Consider the following 16,720-nt stretch of genomic DNA (forward strand, 5'->3'; position numbering starts at 1 on the left):
TGACATCATGTGCTTTAAAACTTATTTTGGAGCTACAGTACGAATATTTACTTCAATAAATCAACTACATCTTTATCCCAAAACATTCCACATTTATTTTTTTTTGGATGTCGTTTCTTTGGTTGAAACTGGAAACATCCTCTATTCCTCATCATACATCATACTAACGCTTCAGTTTATTATAAAACCTCCACTCAATTAATTGCAATATTTATGGATACAACTGTGCTACCGAGAAACAATATCTTTCCTGTTGTTCAGACCTATGTAGATTTTGAGATGCCTTGAAGATTTTCAAGAGTAAAACTCATACCAGGAGTGGGGTTCGAACCCACGCAGATACATATCCATTGGATCTTAAGTCCAGCGCCTTAACCACTCGGCCATCCTGGTGGTTGTATTTCATCCTTTTGCTTGTAACTGGAGCTGATGATTGATAACAAAGAGTGCAATCATTAAATTTGCACTGACAGATAGCTTTATTTTATAAGGTGACTTATCAAGAGCTGTAGACCGGCCAACAATGTAGACCATACTCTTCACTGGAAATTTCATACTCCAACTTTAACTTTTCTCTGTATATTGGCTTTCATTTTTGCTCTATGTTTAGAGTGATGAATAAAAATGATCATTGGAATAAAATGTTACCTGGATTTATCAACAACACTAAGTTAAAAAAATCGAGTTTCCTAATACAAATGAATCTTTCCACATAATGTCAATAACAAGTTCGTCACTTCACTATACCCCATGTTTTTTAAGCAGATTTAACATTTCATTACTACCTATGCACCCTGTCCTTTTCCTTTTTTGATCTAACCTTTCTAGAAGACCATATTTGATACAAATTTCTATTATCATACTTCTGATTCGCTCATATTATTTTTTTTACATCATATGCTTTAAAACTTCTTTTGTAGATACAGTACAATTTTTTTACCTCAATAAATCAACTACATCTTTTTCCCCAAACATTCCACATTCATTTTTTTAAAATGTCTTTTCTTTGGTTGAAACTGGAAACCTCCTCTTTTGATCATCATACTTCGTACTAGAGCTTCAGTTTATTATAAAACCTCCACTCAATTAATTGCAATATTCATGGATATTACAGGTATACAACTGTGCTACCGAGCAACAATATCTTTCCTGTTGTTCACACCTATGTAGATTTTGAGATGCCTTGAAGATTTTCAAGAAGAAAACTCATAAAAGGAGTTAGGTTTGAACTTACACGGATACATATCCATTGGATCTTAAGTCCAACACCTTAACCACTAGGCCATAATGGTGGTTGTTTTTCAGCCTTTAGCTTGTAACTGGAGCTGATGATTGATAAAAACAGTGCAATCATTAAATTTGCACTAACAGATAGCTTTATTTTATAAGGTAACTTATCAAGAGCTGTAGACCGGCCACCAATGTGGACCATACACTTCACGAAAAATTTCATACTCCAACTTTAACTTTCCTCTGTATATTGGCTTTCATTTTTGCTCTATGTTTAGAGTGATGACTAGAGATGAGCGAACCGGTCGCGGTTCGGCTCAAGTTTGGTTCGCCGAACGGACGTCTCGTTCGAGTTCGGTTCGACGAACCGAACTCGAATCACATAGGAAACAATGGCAAGCAATCACAAACACATAAAACACCTAGAAAACACCCTCAAAGGTGTCCAAAAGGTGACAAACAACTCACAACACAACCCAAACACATGGGAAAGTGACAAGGACATATACTCATGTGAAAACAAAAGAGCTGGACAAGGAAAAAGAGGAGGAGACACAGATATAGGCATCAGAGAGCACAAGAGAGTGGTGTTTTAATGCCGCGCCAATAGATCACTTCAGATGATGTTCAGACCAGTGTTACTTTATTGTTTTCCAGGTCAACGCGTTTCTGGGGCATCTGCCCCCTTCATCAGGACCACCAAAGAAACAGATAACATCCAATCTGTCTAGTACAGACAATGTATACAATATATAGAAACATTGACATCACAGGCACATCCCCTAAAGAAAAAAACGAGCGGGAAGGACTGCCACGTTGCATGGAATGACGTCAAACAAACACTTAACATAAAAAAAAAAAAAAAAAAAAAAAAAAAAAAAAAAAAAAACCAACACAACAAATAAAAATAAAAATAAAGATTCATCCATATTTGACATGTATTAACATATATTTCCTTATACAGGGATACACATTATTTTCCGTATTGTGTAAAAGAGAAATAAATATATATATATATGCGCAATAAAAGACAAATAAAGAAAAGTGTGTAAAACCATTCATCTGCAATATGTGAAATAATACGTGTACACCCATGGATATTAACCCCTTAACGACCGCGGGCCGTAAAATTACGTCCTAAATGACATAATCTTACTGCCCGCGGTCCTCCGGCGGCAGCATGCCGCGATCGGCACACATCTCAGCTGATTTTCACAGCTGAGATGTGTGCCTGCTAGGCACGAGCAGAATCGTTATCTGCTCGTGCCGATTAACCCCTTATAATGGCGCTGTCAATACATGACAGCGCCATTATAAGCGCAATCGCGGTAAAGTTTTACTTACCGCCGAAACCGGAAGTCACGTGACGCGATCACGTGACTCCCGATAGTTGCCATGGTAGTACAGGGTCATGTGATGACTCCTGTACTACACATGAATTGGTTTCACTTTCGCTGTGCCCGGAGCACAGCAAAAGAGAAAGACAGCGTATCTGCTGTTTACAGCCTTCCAGCTGTGATCAGCAGATACTGCAGAGCGATCGGAATGCTGATCGCAATAGCCCCCTAGGGGGACTAGTAAAATAAAAAAAAAAAGTAAAAAAATAAGTTTTAAAAAATTAAAAAAAAACAAAAAAACCTAAAAGTTCAAATCACCCCCCATTCGCCCCATTAAAAATTAAAGGGTTAAAAAAATAAAAAATATACACACATTTGGTATCGCCGCGTTCAGAAACGCCCGATCTATCAAAATATAAAATCAATTAATCTGATCAGTAAACGGCGTAGCGGCAAAAAAATTCCAAACGCCAAAACGACGTTTTTTTGTCGCCACAACTTTTGCGCAAAATGCAATAAGAGGCGATCAAAACGTAGCATCTGCGCAAAAATGGTACCGTTAAAAACGTCAGCTCGAGACGGAAAAAATAAGCCGTCATTGAGCCTAAGATCCCGAAAAATGAGAACGCTACGGGTCACGGAATATGGCGTAAAATGTGCGCCACTTTTTTCGGACAAACTTCCGATTTTTTTTTAACCCCTTATATAAAAGTAAACCTATACATGTTTGGTGTCTACGAACTCGCACTGACCTGAGGCATCCCACCCACACATCAGTTTTACCATATAGTGAACACAGTGAATAAAATATCTCAAAAACCATAGTGCTATCGCACTTTTTTTGCAATTTTTCAGCATTTGGAATTTTTTTGCCATTTTCTAGTACATAATATGGTAAAACTGATGGTTTCATTTAAAAGTACAGCTCGTTCCGCAAAAAATGAGCCCTCACATGACCATATTGACTGAAAAATAAAAAAGTTACGTCTCTCAGAAAAAGAATGGCGAAAAAAAAAAACGGAAAGCGAAAAATCGGCCGGTCGTGAAAGGGTTAAACTTGTCTTATACGCCGGACAAGTCAGCGATTTCACAAGGGAGGGATGAGAACCCTCGATTTAATATGTGTAATCCACTTCAGACATTTCAAAGCCACGGCATTATAACCTGCCGCCACCTGTGCTTTTACATCTTTCAACCACCACCATGAAACAGCAAGTGCAGTGTGCCTAACAAAAGAACTAAAGAGATTCAGAAGAACCGCTTCTGATCTGTGAACTCAGACCGCAGTTCAACCCAGGACAAGACCGTGGGAAAAAAAGCAAGAGAGCATGCGCCGAAGCAAAGTACAGGTAGTGAGCCGGCACAAGTTCACGGGAGTGCAGGAGCGTGGGAACCAAAACCATTACGCATGCTCAGCCAATCTAATTCATAGACGCCCTGCAACAACCTATAGAACCCGTATAACCTCAGACTTTGAGCCGACCATGAGATTACTCATGATCGCGCTAAGATCACACTAGGGTCAAAGAAACCACAAAACTAACAATAGTGATTTAAAAGCACATCGCCTGTGAACCGGCGAGAATCACAAACCCCCGTGTGGGACAAACAGATAGAATATGGTACAACCTTAAAAATCAGGGTATTTAACCAACATATAAATATAAAAAATTTGCATAAGCAACCATAAATATACACATATACAAACAGTAAAACTGGTGGTCCACTAAAACCGATACACAGAATTTCACAAGTTATGACAATAAAAACAACATAAAATCGCCTAAGAAAGCATAAAACATACACCAAACAAATATTAAAATACATCAGTGAAATAGGTCTGTGACCTCATTGAGGCCATGGGGTTTTAACGTATTAAGTTTATAAATCCAGTACGTCTCTTTTTTGTTTAGGGTCTCCATCCTATTTGCAACTGACACAGGTACATGCTCAATAGGGGTCACTTTCAAGGCGATTTTCTTGTCATGGAAAATGGTGGTATGACGGGACAAACCATGTAACATATACCCTATTTTAATATTATGTCTATGAGAATTGATGCGGTTATGGAGGGCTTGGATCGTCCTCCCCACGTACCGTTTGTCACAGTCACATTCAATCAGATATATGACATAGTCCGATTGACACGTGAGATGTCCTCGTATCTCTAAGAATCTTCGCCTGATTATTAAAATCAATGTCTAGCGTACAGTTCCTTCGTATCCTTTGGTATTGATTCTAATCAGGCGAAGATTCTTAGAGAGAGATTTTTGGAGAAGAAATATCCGCTAACGTTAGTTAAGAAGGCATATCAAGAAGCTAGAGGCCAGGGGCGGAATTTGAGCCTTGATGTTGACAATGGATCTGGTAGAGTGGTACCCACCCCCACCAATGGGAGTTTTTCATCCAATTTTTTAACCACTTTTAGCTGTGATGGAGAGGTCATTAAGGGGATTTTAAGAAAACACTGGCCAGTTATATGTAATGACCCTTACCTTAAGGGCGTTCTGCCATCCCGACCGGGGGTGACCTTCCGTAGGGCCATGACGATTAAAAACCAGCTGGCTCCTAGCAGGTTAAGGGGTCCCCCCAGTTGTGTAGGGACAAACAAACCCATGGGATCATATAAATGTATGACCAAAAACTGCCTTTGCTGCAGGTCCATCCAGCATGGGCGGGTTAGCTTCGGATGTGATCCTGGGGGTATTGAGTTTAGTATACGAGGACATCTCACGTGTCAATCGGACTATGTCATATATCTGATTGAATGTGACTGTGACAAACGGTACGTGGGGAGGACGATCCAAGCCCTCCATAACCGCATCAATTCTCATAGACATAATATTAAAATAGGGTATATGTTACATGGTTTGTCCCGTCATACCACCATTTTCCATGACAAGAAAATCGCCTTGAAAGTGACCCCTATTGAGCATGTACCTGTGTCAGTTGCAAATAGGATGGAGACCCTAAACAAAAAAGAGACGTACTGGATTTATAAACTTAATACGTTAAAACCCCATGGCCTCAATGAGGTCACAGACCTATTTCACTGATGTATTTTAATATTTGTTTGGTGTATGTTTTATGCTTTCTTAGGCGATTTTATGTTGTTTTTATTGTCATAACTTGTGAAATTCTGTGTATCGGTTTTAGTGGACCACCAGTTTTACTGTTTGTATATGTGTATATTTATGGTTGCTTATGCAAATTTTTTATATTTATATGTTGGTTAAATACCCTGATTTTTAAGGTTGTACCATATTCTATCTGTTTGTCCCACACGGGGGTTTGTGATTCTCGCCGGTTCACAGGCGATGTGCTTTTAAATCACTATTGTTAGTTTTGTGGTTTCTTTGACCCTAGTGTGATCTTAGCGCGATCATGAGTAATCTCATGGTCGGCTCAAAGTCTGAGGTTATACGGGTTCTATAGGTTGTTGCAGGGCGTCTATGAATTAGATTGGCTGAGCATGCGTAATGGTTTTGGTTCCCACGCTCCTGCACTCCCGTGAACTTGTGCCGGCTCACTACCTGTACTTTGCTTCGGCGCATGCTCTCTTGCTTTTTTTCCCACGGTCTTGTCCTGGGTTGAACTGCGGTCTGAGTTCACAGATCAGAAGCGGTTCTTCTGAATCTCTTTAGTTCTTTTGTTAGGCACACTGCACTTGCTGTTTCATGGTGGTGGTTGAAAGATGTAAAAGCACAGGTGGCGGCAGGTTATAATGCCGTGGCTTTGAAATGTCTGAAGTGGATTACACATATTAAATCGAGGGTTCTCATCCCTCCCTTGTGAAATCGCTGACTTGTCCGGCGTATAAGACAAGTTTAATATCCATGGGTGTACACGTATTATTTCACATATTGCAGATGAATGGTTTTACACACTTTTCTTTATTTGTCTTTTATTGCGCATATATATATATATTTATTTCTCTTTTACACAATACGGAAAATAATGTGTATCCCTGTATAAGGAAATATATGTTAATACATGTCAAATATGGATGAATCTTTATTTTTATTTTTATTTGTTGTGTTGGTTTTTTTTTTTTTTTTTTTTTTTTTTTTTTTTTTTTTTTTTTTTATGTTAAGTGTTTGTTTGACGTCATTCCATGCAACGTGGCAGTCCTTCCCGCTCGTTTTTTTCTTTAGGGGATGTGCCTGTGATGTCAATGTTTCTATATATTGTATACATTGTCTGTACTAGACAGATTGGATGTTATCTGTTTCTTTGGTGGTCCTGATGAAGGGGGCAGATGCCCCAGAAACGCGTTGACCTGGAAAACAATAAAGTAACACTGGTCTGAACATCATCTGAAGTGATCTATTGGCGCGGCATTAAAACACCACTCTCTTGTGCTCTCTGTTATCTACCGTTTTGGTGGCTGCAGCCTTGGATTGTGTGATACATGCGATTACAGTAGTTGTGGCTTCTCACAACTACATCTGGTGAGTAGTTTCACTCCCCCACCCCCACCCCTCACATATTGGGGTAAGACCCTATGCGCTTGTTTTTCCACAGCTTTTTCTCCGTGTTACAGATATAGGCATGGCACGCCCTTCTAATATCATGTAAAACACCGCAAGGTGACTCCAAGCGGAGTCTCCCTTTTTTCCAAAAATTGGGCCACACACACACCCACCCCTTCATTGGCAGCACTTGTGCCCCAGCTGTACACTTCACAACTAGATTTGCATCAAGCACATTCAAAAATACGCCATCCTTAACCGTCCCCAGGATGACACCGGGGTAGGTAGCTAAGTCTTTCCTGATCCCAGCTCTGTTCATCTTGGCTCCTTTTAAAAAACACAGCAAGCAAGGGTTACTCCAAGCGGAGTTTCACTTTTTTCCAAAACTTGGGCCACACACACACCCACCCCTTCAGTGGCAGCACATGTGCCCCAGTTGTTCACTTCACAGGTACATTTGCATCAAGCACATTCAAAAATATGCCATACTTAACCGTCCCCAGAATGACACATGGGGTAGGTAGCAAAGTCTTTGCTAAACCATGACTTGTTCATCTTGGCTCCTTTTAAAAAACACAGCAAGCAAGGGTTACTCCAAGTGGAGTCTCCCTTTTTTCCAAAAATTGGGCTACACACACACCCACCCCTTCAGTGGCAGCACTTGTGCCCCAGTTGTACACTTCACAGCTAGATTTGCATCAAGCACATTCAAAAATACGCCTTCCTTGACCGTCCCCAGGATGACACTGGGGTAGGTAGCTAAGTCTTTCCTGATCCCAGCTCTGTTCATCTTGGCTCCTTTTAAAAAACACAGCAAGCAAGGGTTACTCCAAGCGGAGTCTCCCTTTTTTTCCAAAAATTGGGCCACACACACACCCACCCCTTCAGTGGCAGCACTTGTGCCCCAGTTGTTCACTTCACAGGTACAGTTGCATCAAGCACATTCAAAAATAGGCCATACTTAACCGTCCCCAGGATGACACCGGGGTAGGTAGCAAAGTTTTTGCTGATCCCAGCTCTGTGCATCTTGGATCATTTTTAAAAACAATGTAAGCAAGGGTTACTCCAAGCGGAGTCTCCCTTTTTTCCAAAAATTGGGCCACACACACACCCAACCCTTCAGTGGCAGCACTTGTGCCCCAGTTGTACACTTCACAGCTAGATTTGCATCAAGCACATTCAAAAATACGCCATACTTTACCGTCCCCAGGATGACACCGGGATAGGTAGCAAAGTCTTTCCTGATCCCAGCTCTGTGCATCTTGGATCATTTTTAAAAACAATGTAAGCAAGGGTTACTCCAAGCGGAGTCTCCCTTTTTTCCAAAAATTGGGCCACACACACACCCACCCCTTCAGTGGCAGCACTTGTGCCCCAGTTGTGCACTTCACAGCTAGATTTGCATCAAGCACATTCAAAAATACGCCATACTTTACCGTCCCCAGGATGACACCGGGGTAGGTAGCAAAGTCTTTCCTGATCCCAGCGCTGTGCATCTTGGATCATTTTTAAAAACACAGCAAGAATTACTCCAAGAAGAGTCTCCCTTTTCTCCAAAAAATGGGCCACACAGACACCCCATCAGTGGCAGCACTTGTGCCCTAGTTGTACACTTCACAGCTAGATTTGCATCAAGCACATTCAAAATACACAAGCATTTACTCTCCCCAGGATGACACAGGGGTAGTAAATTCCTTGTGGATCCATGACTTGTTCATTTTGATAAACAGAGGAAGGAAGACGACCAAAGAGCCCAATTGCAAACAGTGATTCTTTATTAGGTTATTGGTGAGCGGCATACATAGCAAGAAAGACGCTGGCACAGGGTTTCCAAGAGTAAAAGTGAAATTGCACAATAGGTATAACCATAAATAGGGGTATATCATATACACAGTATAGAGAATGGTGAATCTCTATTCCTATATGTGTGATCCTTTTGGCTTATCCTCTTCTATAATGGATGGTTATGACTATTTAGTCTTTATTGGGTATGGTTGCACCGCTTTTATACTGTGTATATCCTTGTATCCATCCTTATAGGAATAGAGATTCACCATTCTCTATACTGTGTATATGATATACCCCTATTTATGGTTATACCTATTGTGCAATTTCACTTTTACTCTGGGAAACCCTGTGCCAGCGTCTTTCTTGCTATGTATGCCGCTCACCAATAACCTAATAAAGAATCACTGTTTGCAATTGGGCTCTTTGGTCGTCTTCCTTCCTCTGTTTATGTGCTTTGTTACGACTGCCCTAGTCCTCTCCTACTCCATTATTGACTTTATTTATTTTTTACATATAACATCTTATGGAGCAATGCTTTGGTTGATTAATTTGTCTATTGTTCATTTTGATGAACATTGGTCTGTCCACATTGTCACTGGACAGACGCGTGCTCTTATCTGTCAGCACACACCCAGCAGCACTGAAGACACGTTCAGAGACAACGCTGGCAGCTGGACACGACAAAATCTCCAAGGCGTAAGTGGAGAGCTCTGGCCATTTTTCAAGATTTGAAGCCCAAAATGAGCAAGGCTCCATTTGCAAAGTAATGGCATTGATGTTCATTTGGAGATACTCCTGTATCATCCTCTCCAGCCGTTGACTATGTGTCAGACTTGTTGTCTCTGGTGGCCTTGCAAAGGAGGGTCTAAAAAAATTATGAAAAGATTCAATAAAATTGCTGTTACCAGCACCAGATACAGTCCTACTGGTACGGGTAGACTGTTGAAGATGACGAGACCGTCCCATGTTTGTCAAGTTACAACTGGGAGATTCACTCCCTGCACCTGCACGGTTGTTTGGTGGAAAAGCCGAGCTAAGATCGAGTAACAGCTTCTGCTGATACTCCTGCATACGTGTGTCCCTTTCTATGGCTGGAATTATGTCACAAAATTTGGACTTGTGCCGGGGATCTAATAGTGTGGCAAGCCAGTAGTCATCATCACTTCTAATTTTGACAATACGAGGGTCATGTTGGAGGTAGTGCAGCAAGAAGGCACTCATGTGTCTTGCGCAGCCATGCAGACCAAGTCCACGCTGTGTTTGTGGCATAGAGGTGCTAACCGTTCTTTCTTCCTCTGACATCTCCCCTCAACCTCTTTCAACTGAAATTTGACCAAGGTCTCCCTCATCCGCTGAGTCTTCCATGTCCATGGACAGTTCGTCCTCCATTTCTTCATGTTCTCCTGCACCTTCCTCAACATTTCGCCTGCTACCATGCGCCCTTGTTGATCCCTGTCCCCCATGGTCCCATACCTGCCGCGTTGGTGATGATGAACGTCTGTACCTTGGTGATGTTGTTGTGTCTTGCGCATATGAATCCTCCTGTAGTTCCTCTCCTTCCTGTTGTCCCACCCCCTGACTCCGAATAGTGTTTAGCATGTGCTCCAGCATATAAATGACTGGAATTGTCATGCTGATAATGGCATTGTCAGCGCTAAAGATAATCATCGCCATGTCGAAACTGTGCAGAAGGGTGCAAAGGTCCTTGATCTGAGACCACTCCATCAGGGTGATCTGCCCCACCTCTGCATCTCGTTGGCCCAGGCTATACGTCATGACGTATTGCACCAGGGCTCGGCGGTGCTGCCACAGTTGCTGTAACATGTGGAGAGTCGAATTCCAGCGTGTCGCCACTAGAGATGAGCGAACCAGTTGCGGTTCGGCTCGAGGTCGGTTCGCCGAACGGAGCTCCAGTTCGAGTTCGGTTCGTCGAACGTTCGACGAACCGAACTCGAACTGCATAGGAAACAATGGCAGGCTATCACAAACACATAAAAACACCTAGAAAACACCCTCAAAGGTGTCCAAAAGGTGATAAACAACTCACAACACAACACAAACACATGGGAAAGTGACAAGGACATATACTCATGCGAAACCAAAACAGCTGGACAAGGAAAAAGAGGAGGAGACACAGATATATGAGTATATGCAAGGAAACATCGATGCCATTACTGTGCAACTTGAGCCCTGCTCATTTTAGGCTTCCAATCTGGATAAATTGCCTGAGCTCGCCACGTACGCCTTGGGGATCTTGTTGTGTTCTGCAGCCAGCGTTCTCTCGGAACCTGTCTTCAGTGCTGCTGGGGGTCTGCTGGCAGATAAGCACACGTGTCTGTCCACTGACAATGTGGACATGGCTCTCAGAGGACTTTTTTTCCCCTGGGTCAGCCAGGGGAGGCGAAAGGCACGCGTATTTTTGAGAGTGCTTCATGCAAAGCATCTTTTTCATTTTGAAAAGGGGGGTCAACTGATGCCAGTCAAGTGTGGTGTGTGGCCCAATTAGTGGCAACGAGGGAGACTGTGGTTGGAGTGCCCTCGCTGTGTTTCTAAAAGAACCAAGATGAACAAGTCATGGCTCTCAGAGGACTTTTCTTCCCCCGGGTCAGCCAGGGGACGGGAAAGGCACGCGTATTTTTGAGAGTGCTTCATGCAAAGCATCTTTTTCTTTTTCAAAAGGGGGGTCAAGTGATGCTAGTCAAGTGGGGTGTGTGTGGCCCAATTAGTGGCAACGAGGGAGACTGTGGTTGGAGTCCCCTCGCTGTGTTTCTAAAAGAACCAAGATGAACAAGTCATGGCTCTCAGAGGACTTTTCTTCCCCTGGGTCAGCCAGGGGACGGGAAAGGCACGCGTATTTTTGAGAGTGCTTCATGCAAAGCATCTTTTTCTTTTTCAAAAGGGGGGTTAACTGATGCCAGTCAAGTGGGGTGTGTGTGGCCCAATTAGTGGCAACGAGGGAGACTGTGGTTGGAGTCCCCTCGCTGTGTTTCTAAAAGAACCAAGATGAACAAGTCATGGCTCTCAGAGGACTTTTCTTCCCCTGGGTCAGCCAGGGGACGGGAAAGGCACGCGTATTTTTGAGAGTGCTTCATGCAAAGCATCTTTTTCTTTTTCAAAAGGGGGGTCAAGTGATGCCAGTCAAGTGGGGTGTGTGTGGCCCAATTAGTGGCAACGAGGGAGACTGTGGTTGGAGTCCCCTCGCTGTGTTTCTAAAAGAACCAAGATAAACAAGTCATGGCTCTCAGAGGACTTTTCTTCCCCTGGGTCAGCCAGGGGACGGGAAAGGCACGTGTATTTTTGAGAGTGTTTCATGCAAAGCATCTTTTTCTTTTTCAAAAGGGGGGTCAAGTGATGCCAGTCAAGTGGGGTGTGTGTGGCCCAATTAGTGGCAACGAGGGAGACTGTGGTTGGAGTCCCCTCGCTGTGTTTCTAAAAGAACCAAGATGAACAAGTCATGGCTCAAAGAGGACTTTTCTTCCCCTGGGTCAGCCAGGGGATGGGAAAGGCACGCGTATTTTTGAGAGTGTTTCATGCAAAGCATCTTTTTCTTTTTCAAAAGGGGGGTTAACTGATGCCAGTCAAGTGGGGTGTGTGTGGCCCAATTAGTGTAAACGAGGGAGACATCATCTGCAACTTGTTGGCAACAGAAAGGCTGCCTTTACACCCTTTTGAGACCGAGGATTTTCGAGACCTTATGCCCATTGCAGTGCCCCAAGAGCCGATGGCCAGTCGTCACTCCTTCTCCAAGAAAGGCATGCCCGCGCTACCACAGTAGGTCGCACACAACCTCACCAATTCCTTGAGAAACTCTGTGTGTGACAGGGTGAACACAGATACTTGGACCAGTAAGCATGGACAGGGGAGTTACATGTTGCTGACTGGGCACTGGGTAACTATGGTGAGAGATGCTGTACAAGTCTTGCCGTCCCCACGACTTGTGTGTCAATCCTTCCTCTGTATGTACAAGTTCTTCCACTGCTTCTGCCTCCTCAACCTCATGTGGGTCCTCCACCTCGGCCCAAACCCTGTGTGGTCAGTCCACCCTTCCTTGTAACTGCGCCCAAGGAATCCCACACACCTCCTTACTATGCTGGCAGCAGAGCTGAAGGCCATCAGGCGGTCAAATGTTTACTTTGAAATGTAGGGAAATGTGAGACACCACTGAGGAATTGTGGACGGTTAGCTCTGGAGAGTGAGACCGAGTTTCATCAATGGTTGTCTCCACTCAACCAGCAGCCAGGGAAGGTTGGCTGCGACAATGATGCAAACCAGTCTGCGACCCTTCTTCAGGGCAATGTGGCACACGTGCCTTGTATGGCTCACGTGTTGAACATGGTTGTCCAGCAATTTTTAAATCACTATCCCGGCCTACATGGCCTTCTGCACAGGGCACGGTGTAATGCCTGCCTGGATCGACACACTCAGATGGGCTGTAAAAGATAGGCTAGAGGCAAGCCACTCACCAAGCTGGCTTGCTGCTGAAGTGTAATGTCTGCTCCCCTCTGCTGCTGAATTCACTCTCCTGGTATATATCTCTGCTTGCTGTGACTTATGCTATGTCATTTTTACATTATGTTTAATACTCACTGATGTATGACTGTATCTTCCTCTTTGTACATCTTATCTGATGGTGGAAGGTGTGAATCTGTGTAGACTAGAGTCCGGGTGGGGGTGAAATGTTCTGTTTCCTTTGATTCCTTAATCATTCCCTGGTGTGATCAGCATTTGTTAATTTTCCTTAACAAGCTGAGCTCCCATAATCCCCCTCACCTACCCCTCTAGTCTGCCCTATATATCTGGGGCTGTTCTAAGGGGTGCACGCGTGCGGGGTGCCTGCATGCGTGCCATCTTTTGCTAAGTGCCAACGTTGCCAAGTGCTGGGCAGTTACTTCAATGGCAGTTAGTCAGGGCAGGAGTCAGGTAAACTAATCCTTGACACTCTGTTTCCACCATGACTATTATTTCTCTCTCTATCATCCTATGTGCCTTTACTGCCCACTTTCACCGCCCTGTCCCCCCTCCACCACCACTCATCCACATCAGCCCCTCTCTCCTCCCCTCTCCTATGTACAGTTCCCAGGCTCTTTTCACCTATCTGAACAACCTCAATCCTTCATGCTCCAGGGTATCACACAAAAAGACATGTCACACGTCCAAAAACCATCTGACCCTTCTTCTACTCCTACTTCTATCAGGTGATATCTCTCCTAATCCCAGTCCACCCCATGCTAACTTTACCCCCTCCCCCACCTCCCATAGAAACCCTGATAATATTATTAACATTCCCTGTACACCCTCACTTCCCTCTTTTAATTGTGCTCTATGGAATCCACGGTCTGTATGTAACAAGCTTCCTTATATCCACAACCTCTTTCTCAATAACTCTCTTAACTTACTAGGCCTAACTGAAACCTGGATTCAGGATTCTGATACTACTTCCCCTGCCATCTCTCATGGTGGTTTACACTTTACCCATTCACCAAGACCTGGAAACAGACATGGTGGTGGAGTCGGCTTACTCCTGTATCCACAATGCACTTTCCAGGTCATCCCCCCAGCTCCATCACTCTCATTCCCATCCTTTGAGGTTCACACCATCAGGCTCTTCCATCCCCTTCCCCTCAGAGTAGCTGTCCTATACCGTCCCCCAGGCTCACCACCCAGTTCCTTGACCACTTTTCAGCCTGGCTGCCACACTTCATGTCCTCTGAATTGCCAACCCTCATCCTAGGAGACTTTAACATCCCCATGAACAGCCCCTCCTCCCCTTCTGCATCCCAGCTTCTATCTCTCACCACCTCCCTTGGCCTCTCACAACTCTCATCCTCAGAGACACATGAAGATGGTAACACCCTTGACCTGGTCTTTTTCCGCCTCTGCTCAATCTCTCACTTTGACAACTCACCTCTTCCCCTCTCTGACCACAACATCCTCTCCTTCAAGCTCACAAACCCTCGTCCGCCCCAGCACACTCCCACCTATCACACATTCAGAAACCTACAGGCCATTGACTCTCAAACACTTACAGACTCTCTACACTTCTCACTATCCCCTATCTCCTCACTTTCATGCCGTAATCTGGCTATAAAGCACTACAATGACACACTCAGAAGCACCCTGGACCAAGTAGCACCCCTCACCCTCAGAACCTCCAAACACCGAGTAAAACAACCTTGGCTCACATCACAAACTCGATTTCTCCAGCGATGCTCTAGGAGTGCCGAGCGCCTATGGAGGAAATCCCGCACACCAGAAAACTTCATCCACTACAAGTTCATGTTAAGGACCTACAACTCTTCCCTTCACCTCGCCAAACAGACCTACTTCACCACCCTTATCTCCTCACTAGCCAACAATCCAAAAAAGCTCTTTGACACCTTTCACTCCCTCCTCAGTCCCAAAGCACAGACCCCTATCACAGACCTTCATGCTGACGACCTGGCCTCGTATTTCACAGAGAAAATAGAAAACATCCGCCAAGAGATCAGCTCCCAGTCACCAAGCTTTGTGAATCCCATCCCTCGCCACATCCCATCCAGCTCACTTTCCACATTTGACCCAGTCACAGAGGAGGAAGTCTCCAGGCTCCTCTCTTCTTCTCATCCTACCACTTGCCCTACTGATCCCTTCCCCTCACGCCTACTCCAGACACTCTCTCCGGTTGTCACCACTCACCTAACTAAAATCTTCAATCTCTCTCTCTCCTCTGGTATCTTCCCTTCCTCCCTCAAACACTCTATTATTACTCCATTATTAAAAAAACCTTCCCTTGATCCGTCCTGCACAAGCAACTACAGACCAGTCTCCAATCTCTCCTTCATCTCTAAACTCTTGGAGCGCCTGGTCTACTCTCGTCTCACCCGCTACCTCTCCACTCACTCTCTTCTAGATCTCTTCTAGATCCTTTACAGTCTGGCTTCCGCCCTTTACACTCAACAGAAACTGCCCTTGTCAAAGTGACCAATGACCTATTGACAGCAAAACGTAACGGTGACCACTCTCTGCTTATTCTTCTTGACCTTTCTGCAGCCTTCGACACTGTTGACCACCATCTCCTTCTCTCTTTGCTCCATTCTATTGGCCTAAAGGACACTGTGCTTTCCTGGTTCTCTTCCTATCTTTCTGGCCGCTCGTTCAGTGTATCATTTGCTGGCTCCACATCTTCTCCTCTCCCTCTCACTGTTGGGGTCCCTCAAGGTTCAGTCCTTGGCCCTCTTCTTTTCTCCCTCTACACTGCCCCAATTGGAATGACCATCAGCAGATTTGGCTTTCAGTACCATCTTTATGCTGATGACACACAGCTATACACCTCATCCCCTGAGGTCACCCCCGCTGTACTACAGAACACAAGTGACTGCCTGACTGCAGTTTGCAACACCATGTCTGCTCTCTATCTGAAACTTAACCTTTCCAAAACTGAACTTCTGCTTTTCCCTCCATCTCCCAACCTTCCTAAACCTGACATCTCCCTCTCTGTGTGTGGCACAACGATAAGTCCCAGGCCGCAAGCCCGCTGCCTGGGGGTTATACTTGACACTGATCTCTCCTTCACCTCCCACATACAATCTCTTGCCCGCACCTGCCGCTTGCACCTCAAGAACATCGCTAGAATACGCCCCTTTCTCACAATGGAAACGACAAAAACCCTCACCGTGGCCCTGATCCACTCTCGCCTTGACTACTGTAACTCTCTATTAATTGGTCTCCCCCTAACTAGACTCTCTCCTCTACAGTCCATCCTTAATGCAGCAGCCAGGGTCACCTATCTGGCCAACCGCTACTTGGATGCCTCTGCTCTGTGCCAGTCATTGCACTGGCTGCCCATATATCACAGGATCCAATTCAAACTGCTTGTTCTCACCCACAAAGCTCTCCACAGTGCAGCACCCCCCT

At 44.4% G+C, this 16,720-nt stretch overlaps 1 non-coding gene across 1 annotated transcript; it reads right to left on the reverse strand.

Annotated features, from left to right (window-relative positions):
• Positions 1-310: 310 nt before the first annotated feature.
• TRNAL-UAA (transfer RNA leucine (anticodon UAA)) lies at positions 311-393 on the reverse strand. The gene has a single exon. It is a non-coding gene; the product is annotated as a tRNA-Leu (tRNA).
• Positions 394-16,720: the final 16,327 nt, after the last annotated feature.

The sequence above is a fragment of the Anomaloglossus baeobatrachus genome, chromosome 3 (genome assembly GCF_048569485.1).
Source record: "Anomaloglossus baeobatrachus isolate aAnoBae1 chromosome 3, aAnoBae1.hap1, whole genome shotgun sequence".
Classification (NCBI taxonomy): Eukaryota; Metazoa; Chordata; class Amphibia; order Anura; family Aromobatidae; genus Anomaloglossus; species Anomaloglossus baeobatrachus.